Source organism: Erithacus rubecula (assembly GCF_903797595.1).
Source record: "Erithacus rubecula genome assembly, chromosome: 5".
Classification (NCBI taxonomy): Eukaryota; Metazoa; Chordata; class Aves; order Passeriformes; family Muscicapidae; genus Erithacus; species Erithacus rubecula.
The window spans coordinates 13,150,605-13,177,505 of NC_136687.1; the positions used below are offsets into that span (position 1 = coordinate 13,150,605).

At 39.7% G+C, this 26,901-nt stretch overlaps 1 long non-coding RNA gene across 1 annotated transcript in view; it reads right to left on the reverse strand.

The window, feature by feature from the left end:
- Positions 1 to 1,248: 1,248 nt before the first annotated feature.
- The window catches only part of LOC306802845, a 43,250-nt gene continuing 17,597 nt past the window's right edge, over positions 1,249 to 26,901 (reverse strand). The window contains exons 3-4 of the long non-coding RNA XR_013774488.1: positions 21,171 to 21,269; positions 1,249 to 1,382 (exon numbers count right to left, since the gene is read on the reverse strand). This is a non-coding gene — a long non-coding RNA (uncharacterized lncRNA). The remainder of the gene's footprint in view (positions 1,383 to 21,170; positions 21,270 to 26,901) is intronic.

The following is a 26,901-nucleotide window of genomic DNA, read 5'->3' on the forward strand; positions in this document are numbered from 1 at the left end:
ATTTTTTTTTTCTACAATTCCCAAGATGGGGATGATGGGTTTTGCTGCTGACACTACTAGTGAACTACACAAGAATTCATAACAACTCCCACATCCAAAGCAGACCACATAAGAAATTACTCTCACACAAACATCTTTTTTTCCTTGATATCTGATACCATAAACCTGTTAATTCCTTCATGGATCAGAGGTGTTTGGGGAAAAAACACAATGGACAAGAATTTCTAAGGAAGGAAAAAAGTATGGTTTCTACTGGAGAACTTTTTTAGAGTTTTTTATAACATTATAAAGAAGACAAGAAAAGTAACCATGAAGCATTGTATGTGTAGGTCACCTTTAAAGAGTAAACAACAATTATATATACTTCATCATACTGAGTTCTGAATATCACGTTGATGTTCCTCAGTTCATCTGTCTTTCATACTGAAGGGACTCATCCATCATCTGCTCATACACAAGCCTGTCATATGGGGGTGATAGAAGTTATCTTCAAGGTAACTCACTGACACTTCTTAATTAAATATCTTGAAATACTGCATATTATTTTCCTGTACCACCACTGGAGACAATGGTAATTACATGGTGATTCCCAGAAACATTTTATGAATCTTCAATTATTGTGCAACTAGCTGGATTTGACATTAATGCTGCTAGTCTACAATGAATTATACATAGTAAAATACTGGAAATATTCAGGCACCTTTTCTGAGTTTTCCAGGACTGTCCATTCTCCAAAGTTACTTAGATTATTTTTGCAAAATATCCAATGACTAGATATTTTTAAATGATGATTTTGACTGGGTGATTTCCAAGGTAACAAGAAGTTGCAAGAACTCTGTAAAATGCAGCCATCCTAAATTAATAAATATATGGTCTTGTAAACATTCCCAAGATGTGTGGACTCAAGAACACAAATTCCTCACATTTACATTGCCTTCCTTACCAAAAAACAAATAGATGTTGCAAGTACTGTATTAGGCAAATGTAGGGCCTGTTTTGCAGCATCCAGAACCTGCCAAAGGATTCAAACATTTCTAGATTTCCAAAGAGAAAGGTTCACATTTCTGCCTGTCCAACTACTTCATGAATTTTCAGCACAAATCATAACCTTCTTCCAGGGATCTGACAGTCATATGCCATTTTTAAAAATACAAATACTCTTGTCCCACTGCAAATCTGATCATTTGATGGGCATAGTTTACTATCCTCATTCCAGTTGACACATCCTGTTTATGTTGGTGCTATTTCTGACCATGCAATTTGTTGATATTTATTATATTTGTTACACATGTATATTGCAATTTCTCTGCAGTTTTCTTCCTGCTGTGTCTTCCACTGACAAGTGCAGCTCATCCCAGGGTTTGTCACAGACAAGATGCTTTCTGGAAAGACAAGGATTGGATCAGGGAGTTCAGAAGGAAATTAGAACATAAAACTTACTTTAAAACTTGGAAATAGTTCTGTGCTCCTAAAAATTCAAAATCTCATTTTATCCCCTCATTTTCACTAATTATAATTGCAGGACATAAATCCATACCAGTGTCCCCCAGGGTCTCCTCCATTATTTTGTTCCCATGTGCTGTGAGGCTATTTTATCCTTTTGGTTTCAATCTCTCCTATTCTCTGTAACTTCTGCTATTTGCTTTACCACTTCTCTGTTAAGCTCCAGGTCCCAGCAGACTCTCCCCCTCCAGTTCTTTATTTGCTTTAATATGCTTCTTGCCTGAAAAAAAATGTTATCTGGTTTTCTCCACTTCTACTAATTTTCTTCTCCTCTTCATCCTAAACATCACTATTTCCTGAAGCACATTAAGCCAGTTAAATATTTTACTGTCACAATGCAGTCTCAGCTATGCACTTCATTTTTCTTCTCATTCTTTTTTTCAAACATTTCAGTGTTTCCTGCTTCATCTCTAAATTTCCAGCTTAAATACATCACTACTACTGCTGACCCTGACACCTGAGGATGTTGAAACACTTCTGCACTGCCCATGGATGCTCTGCTCTGGTCACTCAGTCATCAGTGGTCAAATCCAACCATTGTGCTCCACCAGACCCTGCACACAGCTTTGGGAGCTCTCTCTTTTATCAATATTGCCCATCCCTGGAAATCCTTCAAAGACAACAACCATTTTTTGAGATGTATGTTCTACATGTTTCCACTGCTAAACCAGGCACACTCTGTGCTCCCAATCCCAGCACCTTTGCCAGTGTGTCTGCTTTTACTTTACAGAGTGCACCATGGTTTACTTCACAGATTAGAGGCAGGGAATACTTGTCACCTGCAGAAGTGTTATGATCATTTCCTTCTGACATTTTATGCTATTAAGTGGTATAAACTATGATGAAATGTCATCATTCAAATACAGCAACAAAATGAAGCCGACTCCAAACATGATCTGACTACAGAGTGTGTGGAAAACACCCCCACTTTATCAGCAAACAGTGGAAAAGTAGTTGATAATTTATGTCATAGCATTCAAAGTATCTGAAGTCATACATTATTCATGGAAAAAGTCATCTACTTGTGTCTTTAAAAAAGGCACATTAAAAAGTACAATGTTAAAAATAGATGGCATTTTATTGGAGATCATAATTATTTAAAAAGTTGGCAACAAGGCTTTTTAGTTCCTAAAATGACCTTTCAAGATGAAATGGGGAAAATAAAAGCTTCTCTGAGGAAGGAGCTATGAAAAACTCAAGTGCATAAAGAAGGCATTTACCTTTAATCTGAATTTTAGTATATTCTCCAACAAGAACAGAGACCAGTAAAATCCCATTCAGAAGTAGCAGTGTAGGTCTGCTGAATGACAGAATTTTTAAGCTTGTTGTGACCAAAATTGTCATGATACATCTGCAATTTGGAAATGCAAACATTGCCTGGGCAGTAAATGAGAAATTCACAAATATATTGAAGATCATAAACATGAGCAGAGAGCAATCCCTGAGTACCATTTACCTGTCTCATCATTGCCATATATATTATCAGTAAACAGATTTGCTTTCATTTCCCTTAATCAGTGCTCACTCTTCTGGTTAGTTTCCCCCTAAGCAAAGATCATGTGAAAATATTGGTAGAGTTGCAATTTAAATCAACAGGAAAAGCATAATTAGATATGGACAAACAGTTGGCCAAAATCACACGAGAAAACAGTTAGCAATTCTGCACTGCCTTTTGAGTGACCCCTCCCTGCACTTATTTCATTGTTTTAGGGTGTGCTGTGTGTGGTCAGTCTCTGGTGCATGTGCTGGGACCCCAAGTGTGACCTTCCATGTCATTTCCTGGGCAAGATCCAAGGGTGGATGAGAGAAACCACCAGCCAGGGGATGACCAAAATGGTATGAAAAGATATGTTGACAACTGGTTACTTAACCTTTGCCTTCATCATCTTCCTGCCTAAAGCAGAGTCAGCTCCTCAGAGGTGTTGCAGAAGAGGTAAAACTCAAAAGGGCATTAGAATGCAAAAGGAAGGAGCAAGTTCCCTTGTTAAAACCAACTCCAGGAAAGTATCCTTGTTCAGAGAGGATGTTAAGTGCCTTGTTAAATCCTTTTGAGGCTGCTGGGACTGCAAAAAAAAATGCTTAAAGTTAAGCATATTGTTAAATGCTTTCTAGACTTAAACAATTACTCCTTTTCTGACAAGTGCCATGCTCTTGGAGGCCATTTCATTCCCTGGAGGCTGTGCAAAAAGAGGCACAAGGCTCTTGTCTCTGCAAGGAAGGGATAACTCTCTGCCCCAGTACACTGCTGCATTGAGTTCCAGAGAAGAAACCAAGTATTTCACCTTTAAATAAATTTATTCTCCTGTTTATATTAAACAAATCCAAATCAATGTATTAATTACGTGACTATCCTCTGGAGCTGTTGCCTCCTGTTTACAGCTGACTAAACAGGAGCTGGGGACTCTGTAACAGAGCAACTTCAAAAATGAATGAGAAGAACAGAGGCACAATGAGCAACCCACCAGCTCCAAAGAGAGCTGACTTACAGAAAGATAAATCTGGGACACAATCAGCATGTTCACAAAATTCAGTCTCCTGCTGGATAACTAAAAGGAACTGTGTTGTCTAGTGAATGTCTAATATCCCTATTAACAGCAGTGATCAGGGTAGCAAACTGCAGGCAGTAGAGACAATATGCTGGCAGTAGGCACAGCATGTGTGGCTACAAACAGATATTACAAGAGCAGAATAATAACTTTAACCTCTGCCTTCAAAAAACACCACAAATTGTATAGGTCGTTATTCACAGGAAACATTCTGCATGAAAAAGTATAAACATGGCTTTAATGCAACAATATTGCATTGTCAGCTCTTGGTAATGGGTTTAATTTTAACTCAGAAAAGCCACAAAAACAAATCGAGCTTTTTGTGTCCCTTTGCATTCTTATGGTTACAAATGAGATTTCCAGCAGCTTAAATTCCAGCGTATGGTGGCTGCACATTGAATCATTAATTACCTACCTTCTGGTAGAAAAAAAATCTTATTGAAACCCTAAGTTATGGTTTGTATCTTTTTAAAGAATTCCCATCTGTTAGTTTCTACTCCAGAACATTTAGAAATGCTTGCCTGAAGGGAAAAAGCCCTAAAACTAAAAACATCATTTCAGTAATAAGAGATGGGGTTACCTCCCACTGTTTTAAATTCAGTGCTGTAGTTCTGGCCCTCAAACCCATGTTGTGCAGTGACCAGTCTGAGCTGCAGTATTGAACTTACACATGTTTGGAGAGCCAAAACTCTGTGTTCCTTAGCATAGGCCAAAGCAGAGCTAAAAAAATACCTGTAGGGAATAGTAAGGAAAAACTGGCAGATGAAACCAAAAGGACACTTAGACTCTGTCCATAAACATGAGGATTTGAAAATATGAAGAAAACATTATGATTTTAGAATAAAGAAAGTTTCTCCTGCTGTTTGTGTTAGTGTCTGTGCCAGGGAGAGCACTGAGCACTCAAGGGTCTCTCTGCTAAGCATTGTGTAAGCACACAAGCAAATAGTCCCCATCTTTGGACAGTTTTCAGTCCAGGCCCTTTCCCTCTCTGCCTTTGGCACATTTTAAGTTGTACCTCCTCATTTAATGGCAAAGAAGTGCTGTCAAACTAGATAAAGCAAAATGCCTGCTGTGCTTACCATCCCTTTCAGAACATATTTTATAATCCACAACAATAAAGTATAATTTATGCATTTTTATCAAACTCTGCATTATTTCAATAACATCTGCAGAGATTGGATTGCAATATGTTCTGGGAGATATTGTTTTGCCCTGAGTTCACAAAATGTTATATTTTTCAGTTAAATCTCCTGCCACAATTTCATCTGCAGTTATGAGTAATTTTTTATCTGTTTTGCCAGGTCTTGTTTTGAGTAGTAAGAGTTCTCAAAGCCAGATGATTTGCAAAACTTTCTTCAGTGGTCTGTGAATATTGATTTAAAGCAAGACAGAATCGATGACCATAACTCATTTATTGGATGTCTTTCTTAAAAGGACATATGTAAAAGAGGCATCAAAAATAAAGTCTTTTCATAAGCTTTTAATTTATTTAAGTAAACCCTGCTGTGATGGACAACTGTGCTCAGAAGAAAGCTTTTCCAAATTTTCTATAGAGTAGTGCTAGAAAAGATTTCCCACTGGAAGACAGACTATCCACTGTCCTCAAGAGCATTTTTTTCTCTCATGAGGGCAAAGCAGGCACCTGGAGTAACCACTTGGATCTGTTCAATAGTGAACAGGTGCATCCTTCACCCCTGTCCAAATTATTGCTGTATCTCAGCACTTTCTCACACATTCAGACTTCCAGGGTCTATCCCCAGTGTCTCAGTGCCGCTGCTCCAGGGTTCTCCCATCATGGGTAGAGACAAAATTGTCCTGTTCCAAGCTCCTGAAGCAGCCTGTGGAAAGTGACTAAAGTAAATGGTTGTTAGCAAAGTGGCCAGGTCATTTCAATGAAAGAGAGATGCTGGTAGTCTGTAGTTCTGCTTGGATGAAACCATCCTGGACTGAAAGAATGCTTGATCTTGGATCAATGATTCAGGCAAAGGGCTTTCAGCAAAACCTGTGTAGAAGCCAAAATTGCTTTTCCAATGAAAACTTGCCCAGGGCAAATAGCCCACCTCTCATTATCTATGCAAAATCCATTGTCCTCCAACTGATTTTCCTGGGCATGATCAGAACTGAACAGACTCGTCCTTTATTTGGGACTATTTAGTCTGAGCTGCACAGTCAAACTATAAGGATTTTCCTTCTGATAAGGCATCAGGACTCTACCAGAACACTAGGATAAAAGGCCTGTGGCATGCTAGAGTAACAATATTGTATTAAATTTATTCGCTCCTTTCTCATTTCCCCTACTCCCCATCACTAATCGGACCCTGCAACCATAAATTCTACTTGAGAGACCAGGCATTGTCCCCACACTAGTGTGCATAGACAAATTTGCATTAAGGATTCGTCAGGAAGGATGATCTGGTAGTTTGCACTAACCACTGAGAAAATTCCAGACAAAAAAAGTTGCTTATTAAAGAGGTGGTTAACACAGCTGCTTTGCTTTGTGACTCATACACAAACAGGTAGGACTTTTGATTGTACTAGAAACTGTAAGAATTGTACAGGCAATGTTATCTTCAAGGAAACTGTACCAGAAATTTTTGAACCACTAGACTGGAAATACAAAACCAAAACCTTTTTTTGCCTTTTAAGATATGTTCTATGCACTTCTTTCTTTCTTTTGAATAATAAAAATCCACACATAAATATGCTTATAAAGAGGTAATTCCATCCCTGAGTTCTGAGACCTATAAACCAAGGCAACGTCGCTTTCCTTGTTACAAACATCTTAAGATCAAGTTATACAACTAGACATAGTTGAGCTTATATTTGTGGTTAAGTCCATTTAAAATTATTTGGGGATAGGAAAATATATTTGGAATGTACTGTTGGTATCCAAAAATGTAAAGTTATAGTATCCCAATGGTATAAACAAAGAGAAAGCAGGGATTTATATTAGTCTGTATACTGCAACAAGGCCTCAGGCAGAGAGCAGGAATAGGTTAAAAGTGGAATAGTGCTAGGGGAGGTGAGGTAGAAGATGAGTTTATGAGGTGGCAGCTCTATTTTTCCTAAGCTCATCCAGAGGTGAATGGAGAAAAAGCTCTCTTTCAAAAGGGGCTTCAGTATTTCAAAATGCATTTGTGCTCCCAACCAGGTTTCACCTTTCCAAAGGCAAGAAGGCCAGGCTGGCTCCAGGGTGACATACCTGGAGCACCAGCTGCCTCAGAGAGAAGAGCCTGTAGAAACACCTACCAGGAGAACATTGAAATTCAAGGGACGGGGGAAAACCGAACAGATACAGGTATAAATGTGCATGCTGCCAACTGTAAATGGCCTCCATTGTTCCTGATCCCACTCTTTTATTCCCTCCATAAAAAAATTATGAGACCCAACTATTCATACAGCATTTCCAGAAATTTAATAGACCGTATAGATTAAACTCTGAGGGCCAAGCACTGGTGTCAGATACACCCAATGAAACCCCATCTGAGAACAGAATTTGGCTCAGATTCAGCAGGCAAATGAAAGGGTTTTTTTCCACTTTCAGAAGAAACCCAAGTATGTAAAGTTTATAGGCACTAGTAGGAGAATAAATCAATTTAAGTCCATGTCACACCATTCTTTACAGTTTTGTAACAAGGTGTACTTTGTTAGATTTTAATCTGCATACATTTGAGACAGCAAAGCTCTTCAAAATCATCTTTTAATGGCATCGCAATTTATAGACAGTAACTAATTTCAAACTTCATAGCACTTGGCTTTTATGATTATTTCAAATCATTTAAATGCAAATGAATTTCCAGAGAGAGAAAACATCAAATGCCCTTGAGTGGCAACATGTAATAGAACTGCGAGCAGAAATCACAGTAGGAATTTGAAGCAGTCTGATAGGGTTTGACGGGAGGTCTGTATAAAAGTGTTTGCCTAAATCCAATTTACATTTCATTTCACATTATATTCTATTTACCCATTTTGTCATTTTAATATGACTTATTTACTTAATCCTGCTCTGAAATCCAATCTACTATCAAAAGCAAATGTGGAATTCTGGTCAGGATAGGACTTACAGCAATTTTGCATTTTAGGACAATGGTAATACAGTTTCTAAAAAAGAGCTAGCTAGCTTTCCCCCCACAGTTAATAATGTTATGGCACCACGCAGCCAAAAACATTTGTGCATGCCTTAAATAATTACACTTCTTTCAAGCTAAGCAATTGTTTGCCCACTGACAGAGTAATATTTCCTGGGAGGCATTGCTAAGCTACAGTACATACAAAATATTTGGACACAGAGTGCTGAGAAAGATCTGAACTATTCTTAAACTGATTGCTCTCAGAAAGATGAGAACTGTCCTGGAACTCCCCATTAAGCAGCAGTTACTGCAAGACACCACGAGTGGGTTTTTTTACAGCCAAATGGATCTGCAGGAGGCAGCAAGAGCTGTCCTACCTCTGGTGCTTCCTGTGCTTCTGGAAAAGCAGTGCAGGTAAGGGTGCAGCCACAGCTCTTGTTTTGATATCATCCATTCTCTGTCAACATCCAGCCTTGAGGTTACACAATGCTCATGTCCCTTTTATTTTACCTGAGTTAAAATGGTAACTCTCCACAACTGCAAAGTGACCAAATGCATTGTGCCCTCCCTGTCCCAGTGCAAAATCTGCCCCATGCAGGCAGGCAGAGGATGATGCAGTTTGCACAGCTGGCAAGGGGGTTTGACCACGGCTGGGCCAGGCTCACACAGCTCATCAGGGTGTTTGGGTCTGCTCTGAGGAAAGGAGAGCTCTACCTACCAAACAGTCACTAATTTATCCAAATGCCTGTTTTCCAGGCCCAGTATTTGAACAAAAAGGCAAAAATACATTTCAGAGTCACTAATTCCAGCAAAGGCTAGACACAGTACCTAGAAACCCTCCTAGTCTGCAGGGGAGGAAAATGGGGGAACATGAGTTTATGGTGCTGCTGGTATATGAATATTTTCTCATTTCCTAAACATGAACTGCACTACTTAAGACTACTGTAACAAAGTAAAAAATTAGATCTCATGTGTTTTTGAAATCTGTCTTTTTAAAGATAACAGAAGACACAAATACCTTCAGATAGTCAGGGCTATTCATCATTCTGTGCCATACTTCCAGCACACAGTTTGCAGGAATCCATGAATATTTTCATTTCTTATCAGATATAAATTACTGATATAGTCAGTACAATGTTTGTTGGTGAAAACTCCTATAGTCAAGAAAACTGAGTGATAGATTTGAAAGAAAATAAGAATAAAATATTGTGCTTGGGATAGAGAGATTACTTAAATTGTGCTATTCCAACAGTAGCCAATTTCACAATCAAGATGTCTTTTCTATTGCAAAGGCGATTTTTATATGTCTCCTGCACATCAATGTCATTCTTTTGTTTATTATGAGTTTCTTTTTAATTTATTTCATTAATTTTGTATATATTTTCTCTGCAAATACATCTGAGGAAGTACATTTGTCCTCTTTTTTGAGCAATTTGTCTTTTGCAAAGACGATGTAACTGTGTAAAAGCAATAATACAAGGCCTTTTTTTCAAAAACATATCAGCACTGTTCAAACAACAAGGCAGTTCATTAGATTTGAACAAGCTAACTCCTGGGTTAGCTTTGGACCTAGAGATTGTCAGGTTAGGTGCTGGCTATTTTATTTTTTCATTTTTCAACTTCATGGCAAGGGTTGCTGAGATAAAGACTGGTGTATTGACTAGCAGTGATCAAACAGTGGCAAACTAATAAAGATCTTGAGTCTTTATTACTACAATAATTACTACATTGGCTCCCAGGTCTTGGTGATTGATCCCTCCTGTTTCACCAGTGGGGGTTTGCTCAGAAGTTCTGCCTGGGAAATTCCCTTTTGGAAAAAAAACAGGATGAGGTTTAGGGAAACTGTCCCTTCCAGAGGCCACCCACATAAAGATGGATGCAGGAAGTTTTATTCCTAGCTCTCTGGTCTTTCCCCAGGGCTGTCTGCTAACACTTCTACTTTTCCTCCAGCTACACCCCAGGACTCAGATTGGAGTGTCTGCCCTGGGCAGTCAATATCTCTTCACCTGGCAGCAGGATCCACATGAGGAGGGGGAGAACCAAGCACTGCAGACAAAACCTTTATTTGCTGAGATCATCAAATCACAGTTTGCTGAGATTTGCAAGGTACAGTTTTCTGTAAGGAGATGTCAGTCCCTTCACTGTGAGCTTATGCTGCACAGAAGCCATAAAGGGCATGTCCTCAAAGACACCTCTGGCTCCTGACCTCAGTCTCTGGCTGTAAATAGTTTTGGGTTTCACTCAGTTCTGCAGTGAGTGGTGAATACTTTGCACAGTGGTACCACTCAGCAGCTTCAGCTGCCCCAGGTATTTGCTGTGTGCATACAGCCAGGCCTTTCCTGCAGGAAGCATCTCAGGGAAGAGCTAAAATCCACTGCCAGAAACTTTTATAACAGTAGGAAACACTCTTAATTAACAAAATGTGTAGAACTTATGTCAAAACCAAAATCTGTCAGGTAGCAGAACTCACCTTGCTTTATTCATACCCAACAGTAAATTCCCTTTTTAATTTCTTCCCTTTTCTACTACATTTTTTTTTTCCATGTAGTAGTAGGATGCTTCTGGTAATACCTGAAAGCCCTTATTTTAGCTTTATTTCCTTTTCTGTGACAGAAATAAGATTTTTTTTTCTGGAACTGTTGATAATATTTTCTGAATTTAGAAACAGTTGTTCTGTGACATAAGAAATTATAGAAACTTTCACTGTGAAATAGAAAGTGCAAAATACCCCTAGACTTCAGGCAATACATTTCATGTACTTACAGTGCTCTTCAAAGCCAGGAAGCACTAGTGTTAGCATAAGAACACTTGCTTTGCAGACATCTGATAGAGCTCCCCCAAACCTGCTGAGTGCTCTGCTTTTTCCCTTTGTTTGTTGAACACTCTTTCCCCAGATGTCTTCATATCAATAGGTTATTTTACTCACAACATAACCACTTTGAACAAGTTCTATGTTTTTAAAGCAAATACTTCAGTGTCTTTTATGCTGCAGGAAAAAAGGAAGAAAACACAGCAATAATGCAATTGAACCATAATCTTAAAAAGTAGCATGGTTGAGAGACAGATCTCTAGTCATGACTGGACAAAAACCAGAAGGAGAGGGGGAGATGTGGCTGTTCTGTTTCTATCCAGAGATTAAATATGATGTGGTAATAATAAAGATTGAAGGAAGATTATTGTATCAGGGACAGAACTGTGCCAGTGTCCTACCTCACCACAGTGTGAAAATAAGGCACAGACTTCCATACAGGACATATACAAATCCCTTATGTACACTACATTATTTACAAAATAATCATTAACATTTCACGCTGACATGAAAATTATTAGATTGCAAAAAATATCAGCTGCTCTTCATTGCAAAGATTTCTGCAATGAAAAGACTATTGAGATTATGGGGAGCTCACAAAACATGTATTTACCTAGAGAAAAAGGATATTTAAAAAATAAAAAATATATACAAAATCTAGCTCTGTGTATATGCATGTGTTACTACACAAACACGCAAATCTAGGTATTTAGGATAAGAATTAATATTCAGTGTCTGGCAAAATATTCAACATTTCTCTCCAGTATAATCATATTTTTAAACATAGTAGGACCTTTTTGCAGGTCAATCACAGTTTCCAGGCAAGCTGTAATTTAAATCAGCTCCATTCTGCATCTGATGTGGATGTTTCACTGAAAAATAATTAAAACTAACCACACTACTCGTGTCTTTGTCTGTCAGATACAGACCACTGTTGTGCATGCACATTGCTAATCTCAGGGAAGGAAACCTTGCAGAAAGGACAAGGAGGTGACAAAGTAATTACCCGCAGCGGGTGATTTGAAGAGTTGTAATAAAGAGGTGCTGCCTGCTCATGCTACCTTCATCTCACCTGAACTCCTTTTTGGTGACTCACTTTCATTGCCTACATCACCCTTTAGGCTAATAATGGAAATAGATAGCTCTCCTGGCAAGCACAGACAGTATATCAGAGCTATTGACTATATCTCCACTTTTGCAGCACCAAGATGGTTCAGTTTGTTCATCAAAAGGGTCTCAGCGTGTTTAATCTCCTTTATCAACCCTGCTTCCATCTCAAAGCCTGCAAAGGCTCCTGCTCCTTAGATTGCTGCCTTCTGAGCCAATGCAGTGCATATTTCCCTTTGCTACAGAATAATGTTTTGATGCCAAAGAGAAGGAGCATGAGAGAGAGAAATAATCTTGGCACTCATTCAGGTTGTTGTGAAGAGAAAGAAGGGAAAAAAAACCCAGACTGCCAATGGGGATTTCCTCTGTAATAAGCCAGATGGCATCATAGGATGCTTGGGGAGACTGTTTCTGTCTAATTCTCTTCAGTAGCAGAAACTGCCAAGGTCTGGCCTTTGTGGTAAAACCAGTGACTAGCTATTTTATATTCTTTCTCTTTGCTGTGCATGCTGTCCCCACCTGTCACTAATGCCTTTGTAATGCAGTCAGTGCCTGATACGAGCTCCTTCCCCTCCTTTCTCTCCCTCACTTCTGGACATCAAATAATATTTCCTTTCCATCTCTACCAGCAACATGGAGCAGCATTTGCTTTATATCCCAGTGACGTCAAGACAATTTCTTTCTTCAAGTGCAAAATGTTTCATATAACTTGGGGAAAGCCAGCTGTGAAATTTCTAAAGGTTGCCATCCTGGCAAAAGACCAAAGCAGGGGTTGATGCAGGGAAATGGGGATCTACTCTTCTGTAAAACACCAGCAATCAGAAGCTCAAATGTCGAGATGGACAACCTACTTGAAATGCTTGGGGCTACAACAATTTTTTAAATCTCTATTTATAAATTTTGTTTACTTACACATATAGCTATCTATCTGCTTCTATATTTTTTTCTTCATATCTGCAAAACTTTGGTGTTTCAGCTGTATTCTGAATTGTGGGTTCAATCTCTCTGCATATCAAATAGATAGTAGAGACTGTCTATTCCAAAAAGATGGAAAACCTTATAGAAATTTTCTATGGGTTTGCTAGGGTGTTTTTGGTTCCTTAGGGACACATCCATAAGCTTTCTGCCTGCCTTAAGGGCTTGTATATCCACTGCAAGGACTAAATTGTTTTTCCTCTCCAGAAGCAGTCCTATCATGTATTCAGCACGGAGCAGATAGATAATTTAAACTCACTCTTTGCTGAGAGCAAAGTAACATTTCCCCACAACTTTCTGAAGCTACTTCTTTCTTTTTGACATTGTTCTTTGTCTCCAAGTAGTCATCATGTGCAGATATCACTGCAGCAGAGTAAAGAAATACATCCCAGAGTATCATTTCATATAGGCAATAGAGCTGCTAATGGCTGCTGTAGCAAAGGCACTTGCAAAACTTTGCATGCTGTGCTGGTAAGGAAGGTGCAGAGCTAATGCAGAGATGTCAGCTGAGATACAGACAGTGCTGGTTGGCAAAAACAGGACTGCAAGAGTCATAAAAATAGCAACATTTATAATCTGATAATGACATGTTCATTGATATACTGTCAACTGGGATAATCTAAAGACAATCTGAAGTTATTTTCTTTATCTAGGTATAAAATAGCAGCAAACAGGCTTACAGGATTTTTCTAGGATGAAGTATTTAATTTCTTCTTGGAAGTAAAGCCATGCAGATAGCTGTCTCACTGAGCAGCTGATGAATGTTTCAAGATATAAATATTGGTGGCTTTTTCCAATTAAAAAAAGTTGTACCATTTCCATGTTTTTGGATAAATAACAATAGTCTATATCACAGTGGATCTACTCTTTAAATCTATGAAATCTGAGGACTGTCAATTGAAAAACATTAAGCAACCTCTCGTTCCTCTCCCCAGCAGCTTTCCATGACTGACAGCAGAACAGAAACCAAATCCTGAAATCAAGCCTGAACCATGGCAGGCCTGGTCCCAGCACATCCTGGGAAGACTGGAGAGAGCCTCCACCTATGCTGCAACAGAGACTGGGGACAATATTTGGCAGAAAAGGTCTCTTGGCAGCACCCAGCAAGGGAAGACTTGGCCATGGGGATCTGGATGGTGCCCTGTGCAGAGAAGCAGAATGATGGGCTCCCCCACCAGCCAGCACGTTGTCCCTTGATGGGGAGAGCTCAAACCAGTTCCCAGTGTGTCCCCCATGCCCCCAGCACTGCTTTTGCCTGCTCCAATCCTGCTGCACTGCTGGTGGAGGACAGCTGTGCACACCCTGCCAGTGCCTGGGCTGGCCCTCTGCCCACACTACAGCAGATCACAGCTCCCAGAACTGCTCTCCAGGGCCAGGGTGAGCAGGAAAGCAGGATTTCTTGACACTGGTCTAATGCTGGAAGAGAGACCAGCCAGGCAGAACTGATGGGCCTAAAGATAGCTTAACATCAGCTCCTGCCTAGTGCTTTCCTCTGCTGCAAAGCATTGCAGCCAAGGCAGAACCCCAAAATCTAAGCCAGTATGTTTGAATAGAGCAACAACAACAGAGCCATTTTTTCTCCTCCCAGCTGTGTGTTGAGTGTTGTTTCATGCTCATGACCCATCACTGTTAGTACAGATTTCTGTGGTCAGAATTCCCTGCTGTGGTCCCAAGGGCCAGTGCAAGCTGGTGCTGCCAGCAGCCCATGCCTGCCTCTATAGGGGCTTTCTTGAGCCCTTGGGAGCACATCCAAAGGAAAGAAATAGAAATCCTTCTGCCCAACAATTTTTAAACCCAGTATAGAACACACCAGACTGACCCTAACTTTGAGTGAGATGTTTATTTCCATTCTGCTGAGCTTTATCCTAAAAAACAACTCTGAATTTGCCCTAACTCAGGTTTACTTGGGTTAGAAGTTACAGATGACAGCTGGGCAGACTTCAGCAAAATTATGTGTTTGCTCAGTTTCACAGAGTTTTGATTAATTAGGCAATGAAAGATGTGGTTTAGAATCAGGATAATAATAGCTATATCACAGTAAATTAGTGGGATACTTCTGGGGCATTCATGGAATCAGATGTCAATACCTGTGTGATTTAAGAAGGCTCTATGTTTTGCTTCCAAAAAGATTCTTTGCCAATAGCAGTAAAGTTCATGTTGTCTATTCCATAAGATAGCATCTCTTTTCTAAATACATAATATATTACTAATGTCCCCATACTATTGAACAGCTGTGAATCCTTACATACTCCAGACATTTTTGTGTTCTCCTCTGTAAAAAAAATGTTGATTTGGGAGGCAGTGACCATTAAATGAAGAAGTAAACTCTCTGCTGTTGGAAATTTCTGTTTTGACTACATTATTATAAAAGTAAGCTTTCAGAAAATTTGGAAGCATATTGTCTCTGAGGCAAGAAAAATCTTCTGTGGAACACAAGGGTTTTGAAAATTATATATAAATTTATAAATGGCAAAGTCTACCCTTTGACTGTATTTTCAAACTGTACTTGTCAGTGGAGACTTTCCATGAAAGAATACTCAGTAGAGCTCTGATCCTGATAGCAACTGTCAAATACCTGGGAAATGCAAAGTGTCTCCTGGAAGGCCTAATGCAGTGAGAGCAAGGAGCTCAGGTTAAAGCCACATTATCACATTTTTTAAACTGCAGTCTTGCTGCTCTGACAGTGCACATAATTTTAATGTGTGAACACAGTACCATGAGACCTCTTATCAATGTGTTCACTATGCAAGTGGAAGCTTAGAAAACTTCAAAGCAAGTTGATAAATTTCCATAAAAGTGTTGCCAGCCCATAATCAGATGGCCAGGAATTCCCAGTTGCACCAAAGATAAAAACTGATGATATTAATTTGTCCTTGTTTGAACCAAACACTCCTACTTTAATCAGCAGTATCCACATGTACTAATATCAGTTCTTTGCCTGCAAAAGCTATTTTTCCCCCAGTCTGCAGATTTAGGCATTTTCTTTGCTTCTCTTTCAAAGAGTGAAAATGAAAAGAGAACATAAAACAAGAACTTAAAGAACTCTATTTCATTTAGATTAAAGTTGTTTCTATTTGGCAAGCCAAAACCTGCCTTTGGCCTTGATTTGGATTTTTCAAAGTCACAGTCTACTGCTTCCTTTCCTAAATTCAATATTCCTAAATTTCCTTTTCTAAATTCAAAGGCAATACCTATCAGTGAGATGCCACACTCTTACTCAGTTGCTGCTAAAGCAGCTCTGCAAAATATACTCTGTAATTTTTCCAAATCTGGAAACTGAACATTTGTTTAATGACTTGCTCACACCAGGAAGAGTCCAAATCAAAACCTTTCCCCCTCCTCAATTTTGTGTTTTTCCTTTTCCATGGCTGCCTCACAAGTGCAGGCAGCTGCAAGCCCGAGAATATGGACATTTAATGTAACTGTATTTTTTTAAGCTGGAAAGGCTTTCACCATAGGCGAGCTAATTAAAGTTACTTTGTAGTGAAAAGAATATTATAGAAACATCCAATTTAACTGAGAAGATAGAGAAACACAAAGTAAACTTCCTTTAAAGAGAAACTTATCAATATTCAGAAGTTTTCTGCAGTTTCATCTAGTTCCCTTTTGACCCCCACCCCTGCCCTTGAATTATTAAATTAAAGGCCAGAAAGCCTTGCTTTGCAGCTCAGATCATCTTAGTTAATTTTTGTAGTTGCCATCTGGGGTTTTTTTCCCATTTGTTTGTTTTTGTTTTCTTTATTTTTTTCCCCCTGGATGGAAATGTATTTCAGAAAGCCTTTCACCTGGACAAGAGGACAGCTAGAAATGAAGGATCCACCTTTATTCCAGCAGGCTGGTGATGCCCTGGTGGAATGTGTCCCTCTCCCAGCTCCCACAGCCAGGTGGGAGAGCAGGAGAAGCAGCCAGGGCTCCAGAGGGGAGGTGGGAATAGGAGCTGCCAAGCATCTGCTCTGCAGGTGGCACAGGATGGACATCACAGCCCTGGCACAGCACTGTGCAGCTGAAACTGCTGCTCCTTCTGCCTTAACCTGGGCATGAAGGTAGCACCACAATGTCAGACAGCTGCAAAGCTGACCCTGCAGTTCCTGTAAACTCCATGTAGAGATTTAATTTTTGCAGTTGTTTACTTAGAGGCTTCACTTTTAATAATTCTGAGAGAAGGATCAAAGCAATGCAGGGGAGGCCCAAGCATATTCTCCTGCCTCTTTTCTGGACTGGCACAAAAAGGAAGAAGCATTTCCATAAAGTCCTGACTCAAGTATAAAAAAATAAATTTGCAATTATCATATTTGAAGGCAGCCAAGGAAAACTGACCTCATGGTATGAACTCTAAGAAAGCTCAGGAGGGAGAAATTAAAACAATTAGTAGTAATTACCACAAAAATTATGGTACAGAATAGGACAGTGCCTAATAATGAGGGTCACAATTACTGATGTGCCCTTCTGTCTGCTCATTTGTCTTCTCTGTGCTGTAGTCATTTGTGTTGTCCTTCTGCACAGCAGGATGCCCAGTGCCACACTCCTTTCCCTTTCATGAGAAGTTCACAATAAACAAGGGTTCAACATGTTCAGAGCAGCAGTTTGTGCCTTGGAATAATATGGGCTTTACTTTCAGTCTCTTTGTAAAGAAACTTTACTGCATCTGAGCTTTATTGTCTTTCACTTTATATGTTACAAGGGAATGCAGCTAAAAGGTGAGCAAGAACTGCATTAATTTATATTTTCACCCAAATAAATGGAACCAGAATCAAACTTTACATTCTTCTTCAGGCACACTACTGGGAGGTTTATCAGTAGATTTTATTGATGGAACTAATTCATAGAATGGTTTGGCTGGAAGGGACTTTAAAGACCTAGCTGGACCTAGTTCCCACACCTCACCTTGGGCATGGACATCTTCCACTAGACCAGGTTGCTCTAAGCCCTATCCAACCTGGCCTTGAGCACTTACAGGGATGAGGCACCTACCCCCTCTCTGGGGAACCCAGTCCCTCATCATCCTCATTGTTGAAAATGTCTTTCTTCTATCTAATCTAATCTGATCTCTGATAATTTAAAGCCATCACCCCTTACCCTATCACTGCATGCCTTTGTAAAAGGTCCCTGACTTTATTGCAGACCCCCTTATTCAAGTTACTGATGGTGCCAATAAAGCAAGGACAGAAATAAACCCTTTTAGTGACATCACAGTATAAAATTGCTTGCACAACAGTAGTATCCACACAAAAAATTTTATTAGAATTTGATTATATTTAAATTAGACATCCTGATAATTTAACACACTCATTTTGGGGACTTAAAACTTGAAACCCAGGATTTCCTAAGGAGGTCACCTACCCCATGTTCCTACTCTGATATATTTTTTAAGATTCATAATAATTCTGCAATTTTTAATGTTTGTCCAACAACAAATCAGCACACAGGCATTTTGTTGCTTAGAGCTTCTTAATCAAAAGAAGACATTTTGGGTCAGCCTTTGTCTGCTTAATCAAAATGTTTTCTTTCAGCACAAATATGAAAATAAACTTCAAAAAGTAACATTAAAATGATAAATTATATTATTCTATTCCAGAAAATTCATAACACATTATAGCAGCTCTATTTAAGCCATTTTTCACAGCCGGATCTCATTCAAATCAATAATGTCTTGAAGGACATTTTGATTTCAACATCACAGCATTTTCCAAAGGACAAGTATTAAAAACAATATTGCCATAGCTAAAAATGGACATAGAATTAAAAAAAAAACACCACAATGAGCATAGTACGTTATCTTGTTTATAATCTAGAGATAACAACAAAATTTTTTAAAAATCTAAAAGCCAAGAAAAGTTCCTGGTAATTGTTATCTGATATGGCATAGACAAAAACCATACTTCTTCCCTTTCCTCTTATAGATCCATAAGTGCCAGTTGAATCACCTCCCTTCTGTAGGCTGCAGCCTTCATCAGAGGGCTAGCAAAGCAGGCTGTCAGAGTACTCTAATTTACTTCAGGAAAAATCAATTAAGATAGCTTAAGTGACTTTAACTGGGAAATTGCTGGGGACAGTAATCACCACTGCAGTCAGCAATGAGTACACAAAACTGGCAACTTCTTCCATCAACATATTTGTACCAAAGTGGTCATCTCTCCATTGGTTCAACATCTGAGCCAAAGCCCTTTCAAGTCAACAAAATTTCCAGAATTAAAAAAAAAATAGAATTAACAATTAACCCATATTTAATATTAGGCTAGGAAACAATGTTTCTCAAAGTGTTCCTTTGCTATGTCTTTATATGCACACATGCATACATAGATGTATCACAGATATACAGATATGTCACACATATAAATATATCACACAGATGTATCTATCTATGTCATCTATATCTGTATCTATATCATCTGTATCTAATCTCTCTCTCTATCTATATCATCTATATCTATAGATACATAAATATATAGCTGCCCAGGTACTTTTGTGATCGAATAACCTAGATTGAAGGAGAATGTCTTGATAAAGTCAACACTGCATGTCTGAATCAGTACCACAGGAAACAACAAATGTCACTCTGCTGCTTCTGCCACTTCAGCACCACTTCAGAGGTCACTAATTCCTTGAGAAGCTGCCATAAATAGCCTGCATCTTATACAGAAATGTTCTGCCAAAATATTAACTCAGAGTTGCTTTATATTTTCACCTTCAGTCATCAATGCTTTTGACAATCCTTTACTAGAACATGCTTTCCATCTTAACACCTTGTTAATTCCATGGCTACATCTTTCCCCATACTCCCAAGTAATTGCAGAACTCCCACTCAAGTTTCACTGACACTAAGAAGTAGAAAACATTCTTCCCAGATGGGGAACTCTGTTTGTAATGATGTAGCTCCTGCTGATGGAGCTGTGCTTCTGCCTTTTCCTCCTTGAAAGTTAAGCTACACCAGCAAAGCTTTTTATGTTAGTTTTGAAGGAGTCCACACTTGTGCTATTCACAGCATTACAGTGGTGGAGGGGAAAGAATTGACATCCAAATCCAGTAGTTCAATAGGAATGAGGTGTGCCCTGTGAGGCCTGGCCTTGGTCAAGCACCAGCTTTGACTTTACTTCTCTCACCCAGGATGAGAAACACAAAAAGTGTCTCCTGTGAGCATTACTACAAATAGGTCACCTTGAAGCATGGTTTGGTACATGGAACAGCCTGTGCACATGAGGAAATGAATAATCTCAGGGGAGACAAGACTGGTGCTTTTGCACATATAGCAGCTGAACTGTGTCTCAGCAGGAAGGGCAATGTGTGTGCACAGGTAAGAACCAGAGAGAAGAAAGCAGGGGGAGAAGGTGTTATCTCCTCAAGCCTCACTGCAGCCAGGCAGTGAGCACTGCAGATGCTACAGCACTGGGATCCAGCTAAACTTCCCCCAGCTGCAGAAACCTCTCCCATCTGCTGCCTGCTGGAAGGGCTGTCTTCTGCACATCTCTGCTTTCTGACCTCTGTGGGTAAGGATGACTTTAACACAGCCAGCACAAGCTTCCAAAGATTATGGAGCATGTTTTCAAAAAATCAAAATCCTAACAAACACTGGAAAACATTACTGGGCAGCACAGTAAACACTGAGCTGGAGTAAGTGAAGAGCTTTGCTTCAGGAAAAATTCTGTAAAAGTCAGAAGAATGCAGCCATTCACAAACTGTATTATTAGGAACAGACATATCTTCAGAATATAACGAAACAAGCACATGAGTTCCATATCCTGCCTCTCAGTAGAGCAAAAGTGAATCTTGATGGTTCAGAAATGTAAAGGTTTAGAAAAAAATTAGAACTCACTGGATGAACCAGGTATGTCAGACCAAATAATTACACTCAAAAAAAGTATTGAAGATGCTTCTTTGAAACATTTCATCCAGTCTTTTCATGCTTGCAAAAATTCCTAGCACCAGAAAAAATCTAGGGGATAAAGCTCAAGACATAAACCTTCAAAAGTATGCTGCCCAAGGGATGAATACTGTAATTATCTAAAACCTGTTATGGTACTTAATAATGTGTGGCCTACCTGGAATCAATAGGACTACTCAGCAGGCAGATAGCAAAATCTGTACCTTAATTTCTTTTCTTGCTTAAATTAAAAGGCTCACTTTCTGTAGGATTTTCAAAGTCCTTGTAATCTTCAGACTTACCCTTGAATTTTCATTTTTTTCAGTAACTGAGCAAAGTCTTGTTTTCAAATTGGCAGCTCTGTACTATTGCCTCAATGAATGATTGCAGCAACTTGAAGCCTGCAAAGAAAACAGCAGCAGTTTAGGTGCAAAGCAAAATACAAGTAACAAGTAAATGTATCATGTAATTTCCACTGTCATGCAGCACCTCCCCTACTAAATGTCCTTTTTCACACCTTTTGTCCCACAATTAATGACATATTTTCTTTTCTCTTTTCTTCCAGGGGTGCTGCTAAGGTTCAAGGTGCAACAATATCACAGTGGGAATATGTGCACTCATTTCTCAAAATCAGCAAGCTCATATTAAAAATATCTTCACATGAATCTATTCAGCATATATTTCTATTGTTTTCTGTTCTTTTTCCCCTGTTGAAGCTGGTTAAGGTACTGGAAAAATTAGTTGAACAAGCAGAAAAGGTTGAAAGCACTTCTTCAGAGCTCATCCCTGTATTCAGCTTTGGTGTCTGAGTTTTGCTGACTCAGTTTTGCTGAATGAGTGGCTAACTTGAAGCTTTTCAGCCAGTGATTAGTCACAGGTAAGACTTTTATGCAGTTGAGTCAGCTTTCACTCACCAAAAGATTCAGAAAGTTCTGAACATTGACATCTCCTGCTCAGATTAGTCTCAATATCCCTGAGCTAGGCAGCTAAGCCCTCTGTGCAATATGGTAAGAATTTTGGACCAGCATCTTCAGCTCTACTGCAGATGCCAGCCAGAAGAAAAAAAAAAAGTTTTAAATCTGTTTCTGAGAACACACAGAACTTTTACTAATTTGGAGATTTTTGTGTTTCCTCATGATAGTCAAGGATGGGAACACTGTGCCCATATAGACACCAGAAAAAAAAGTGGCCACAACTAATGACCCTAGCTAAGGGTAAGGAAAGGATATTGAAGGCATCTGCTCCAATTTCCTAACTCAAAATGTTTCATATGTTGCATAAAGAAGCCTTGGAGAAGGAACCAAGCCCATGTCTCCCTTTACCCAAGCAAATGTAAGTTACTGGGCAAGAGAATCTCTTTGAGGCTTGCTTTCTTTCTGGTTCAGTAATGGTTGAATTACTCCTCGAGCCAAGGGGATGGAGCTGGTACTGCAGAGCTGCCCAAAGATCTGATCCTCTTGTGGTGGTGGGAGCTGGAGTGCAAGGAGCAGACCATCAAGACCCTGCAGACACTGCTGACATTTCCCCAGCTCACGTAAGAGCTTCTGAGAACTCAGCACAAGGCCTGAATATTGACTCAGAGATCATTAGGGAGCCAGCAAAGTGCCTGGTACGTGGATTGATGTTTTCTGAGAACTGCTGCAAAGGAAGCAGGTGGTTGCATCTGCCAGCTGCAGTTTTTCCAGATTCTGCTTTGAAGCCAGGATGAATGTTGTTCCAACAATCGAGTGTGCAGGCTGCAGAGATATATGATTGGGATGTGTCCTATCTGGAAATGATGGGCTGCATTGCTTTTGCAGTTAGTGGGTCCAATGTCAGCTGGACTTACAGACAATCTCATCTCTTGCAGGCTCCTCTGAAGTGCAATGCAGTTAAATTGCAAATAAACTGGGATTCTGGTCTCACAGCAAGAGGAATATGTCCAACTGGCAGAGAGAATAAATACTTCTCCAAACAGGCACTAATCAGTTAACATTACTCTAAAACAAACATTGAGAAAGCACAGCACTTTAGTAATTAAAGGTCCAAATTTGCAAAATTAATTAGCGTTTCCCACAGCATAGCACTCTACTTATGAACAGCTCTATTGTAAATGTATGATGCTCTAATATGAAAAGAGAGCATTCTTATGTTAATTATCTAATTAACTAATCTGGGCACAATTAGCAGCTGAAACAGCACAGCATTACACTCTCTTCCTTTCTCCCTTCTGGATTCAAGATTGCCTTTAAATCTGTGCTTTGAGTGGCAGGGGACCCTGGTGGCAGGGCTGCTACCACGTTCAGCAGACCTTGGTGCCAGCAGAAGTTCCAGTGAGTGGGCACTGGAACAGAGAGGAAGGAATATCTCTGGCACATAATTTAGGAGGGGCAAAGTCATTTATTTAATCTCACCCCTGTAGCTAGCCAGCCCTCCAGGGAAGCCATCCTTGTCACCTCACAGAAAGTCAGCATGAAATGCTCAGGAATACAGTTGTCTGTTTCTCTGTCCATTTGGAAACCCAACACCACTCCACCAGACCCCCCTGACAGCAGTATTTTCCAAAGGATGGATCAGTGGTTATTTTAGAGTTCTGAAAATAGAGTCTCTTTCATTTCTACTTTTCTGCCAGAGTACCTATTGACTTCACTAAAGTTTACTGTGGCATGAAGAGAATTAGCTAACTACGTGCAGATCTCTGACAAAAAATTACCAGAGAGAAGAACTTTTGCTGAAAGAGTCTAAATCAGCCTCAGAGGATGGCTCAGGCAATGTCTCAAAGTCTTGAATCAGATTATACTACAATAATCCCAAACCATGGGTAGAAATGAAAGAAGAATATTCATTTCAATATTTTCAATTATTGATTATACATTTTTACATCTGCATCACATGGCCTTTTTATGCAGGAAGTTGTGTTTCTGTTCAGTAATAAAAAAGGCAGGAAAAAGAAACATCAGCTGAGACTAACAAGTTCTATATGGAATTTAACAAAATGTCGATCAGTTCAAAATACTTTATCTTTCTTTTGGTATGTTTTTCTTTTAGAGTTCTGTTTACCTGCTAGTTTAGGATTTTCCGTTAAGAGATTTTGGGTAAATCAACCCAAATGTTCCACCTCTCCCACTCATTCAACACCCTCTGACAAGGAAAGGAGGGGTAGTCACACACCTTTGCCTATGCAGTGCAAGGCTGGCTTTGAGATAGTGTTGATCTATCTGATCCACTATTACAGAATTGCAAAAAAATGTATGTTGGAAAGAACAGGAGTAGTAATCTAATCTAATTCCAGCAAGATCTGCTGAACTAAATCTGCTTTCTCTGGACTTGTCCTCTTGAGTTTTAAGCATCTCCAAGGATGGAGACTCCAGTACTTCAGCCAATCTGCCATACCTTTCCCTGCTCTTCCAGTGAAAAAAAATTCCTACTAGCTAACTAGAATTTCCTGTTTTCCAAGCCATTCTTATTGCCTTTTGCCCTTTCACAGTGATCTCACATAAGAATCTGGATTCATCTTCCCTGCAACTTCCCAATAGGTAGCTGCAGGCAGCCAGGAGACCTCTCTTCAGCTGTTCCTTCTCCAGGCTAAAATGAACCAGCTGCCTCAGCTTGTCCTCCTACATCCCTCACTCCAGCCCCCCACCACCTGGTGACCCCTCTCTTGGACTCACTCTGCATGGTTGACACCTTTCTTGTGCTGAGAAAGGCAGAACTGGACTCAGTGCTCCCCCTGACCTCTGCCCAGTGCCATGTCATGGGGAATGATCTGTCCTGCTGGCTGCACTCCTGCCCAGGCAGCTTCACAGGGGTGCTCTGGGTTTGGAAGGTTGCAGCACTTTGGTGAACAGGTTCTGAGACCTGAGCTAATGCTGAGGTTGGCTTGGCCTTCACAAAGCAGGGTTTAGTAGGTTAATGCCAGATGTCCCTCCTACATAAGATGTTATGCAGGTCTGTGCTGCAGTCACCTCCAGCACGGGACCCTGCCCCTGCATACAAGACCCAAAAAACAGATCCACATGGACCAGCAAAGACTTTGCCCAATGTCTGAGAATTCCAGACTGATCTCTGCTTCATCCCAGCATAGTCCACAGCATATCCCCAGTGAATAAATCCCACAGGGAAAAGGAATGAATAATCTCAAGCAGTAGCACTGCACTGATGAAACTCCTGACACAAGCAGCCCAAAGTTGCCTTGCCTGCCCTCAGTCCAAGAAGAGATACTCACATTTGTCCATACTTTGATAGATATGATCACAGCCTATGAGCAGCCCATGTGCAATGCAGGGGGACAGGAAAAAGGCTTAACAAGAAAAGAAAAGAAAAGAGAAAGATTATTCCCAAACCCATCACTAGGTCATGTATCCTCCTGCATGTGTTGACTAAGTCAGCTCTTATTTAAACTCCTGTCTTAGTTCTTATGTTATCTTGTTCGTAGAGGGCAGTCCTAGAAATGATGTTTCTGGCATAATAGCTAAACTAGGAGAGGACTTAGCAAACTATAGTTCCTTGTGGAAGGAAAGGAGACTGATTCTTCCATGACCTTAAAATATAGTGCTGGCCACCTATTAATAGCTTTTGGCAAAGTGAATCATCATCCTCATGTCTTAAACAATGACTCATGAATGAGCCACACAAATAATTGCATCTACTGACCTCTATAAGCATAAGTTAAAAAAAACAAAAAGGCAAAAAAACCCAAAGCCAAATACGAACAAAAAACCCACCAAAACCAACAACAAAAAAACCTAACAAAAAATCCACCAAAAACCTCCAAAAAAACCAAAACTATATAGTCATATTAAGTTCCACCATATCAATAATTAACTACAATTGACTAATAGGATGACAAAAAGAAGTGCCTGCCTTAGCTGTGGGATAAATCAGCATACTTAACGCATGTTACCAAATGCCATCACATTTCCATGTGTTTTATTTGAGCATGGCTTGTATAAATCTGTAAGAACCCTTCTGAAACTCTCCAGCTGCCTCAGAAGGTAGCATGAGATGCTCTGGATATCTTTACTACACTATTTCTAAAGCATGGCTTTGGGGCAGTGGAGCCTTTTCTTACAAGCTGCAGTGAGGTTAGACACCTCCCAGCTCTCCAGCCAAATCAAAGTCAAAACATCAAATCCCATTTCTCTTACAACACACTCCAGTGTTCATGGTGGCCTCCCAACACCATGAGAATAATTCTGCTACCTACTCATAAGAAATTACTGCTCCAAGAATCTTAGGGAATGCTTTGTAACCTGCCTTCATTTCAAGAAAATTCTCTTCTCTTTTGAAAAACAGTCAGTCACAAATGATTTAGGGGCACAGCCCCAAATTTCAGTCATATATACAATAATTTGCCAAACCAATTTTTAAGCTAGAGACACTAGAAGGCAGCTGCATGTCCTAGGATGAATTTTACCACTGTACAGAGCCTTTGGAGATCCACTGAGGATGTAACAGTGTCCAGTAAGGCATCTGTCTACTGACAGGAAGCCTGTTTTTTGTCTCAAAACAGCCATTTCAGAATTTCTTCTTTATCCACTTTTTCCAATTTTGGAAAATATGTAGAAAAACAGCACCCTGTGACTTACATTACAAATTGCTATTAAGCAACAATCTTTGAATTTTGCTATGTGAGTGCAAACTTTTTTTCTTCAATCCAGAGGAAAAGTATTTGTCATACATACATAAGAGACACTCATGACCTGCTTATGGATAGCCCACTATCTGGAAACAAAAGACACCATGCAGCATTAATCAAACATACAATTTTCTGGGTTATTTCTTGAGTACAAGTCTTGATGATGTTCTCTTTGGGAAAGATCTTCATGAAGTAAGTTGCCAAAGTACTGAAGTTCTTTGTCTTTTGGGACCTCTAAGCGAGTGTTTCCAAATTCCATACGTTAACACATCCATAGAATTTGTTACAAATATCACTAGGTTGTGCCAGAAAGTTTATAACAAGATGCTGGCTGGGTACCAAGCCACTGACTCTGTAGGACTGGCTTAGGGACCATCCAGGGTGTTATTTGATGAAGGGGAACCCCTGGAAGCCTG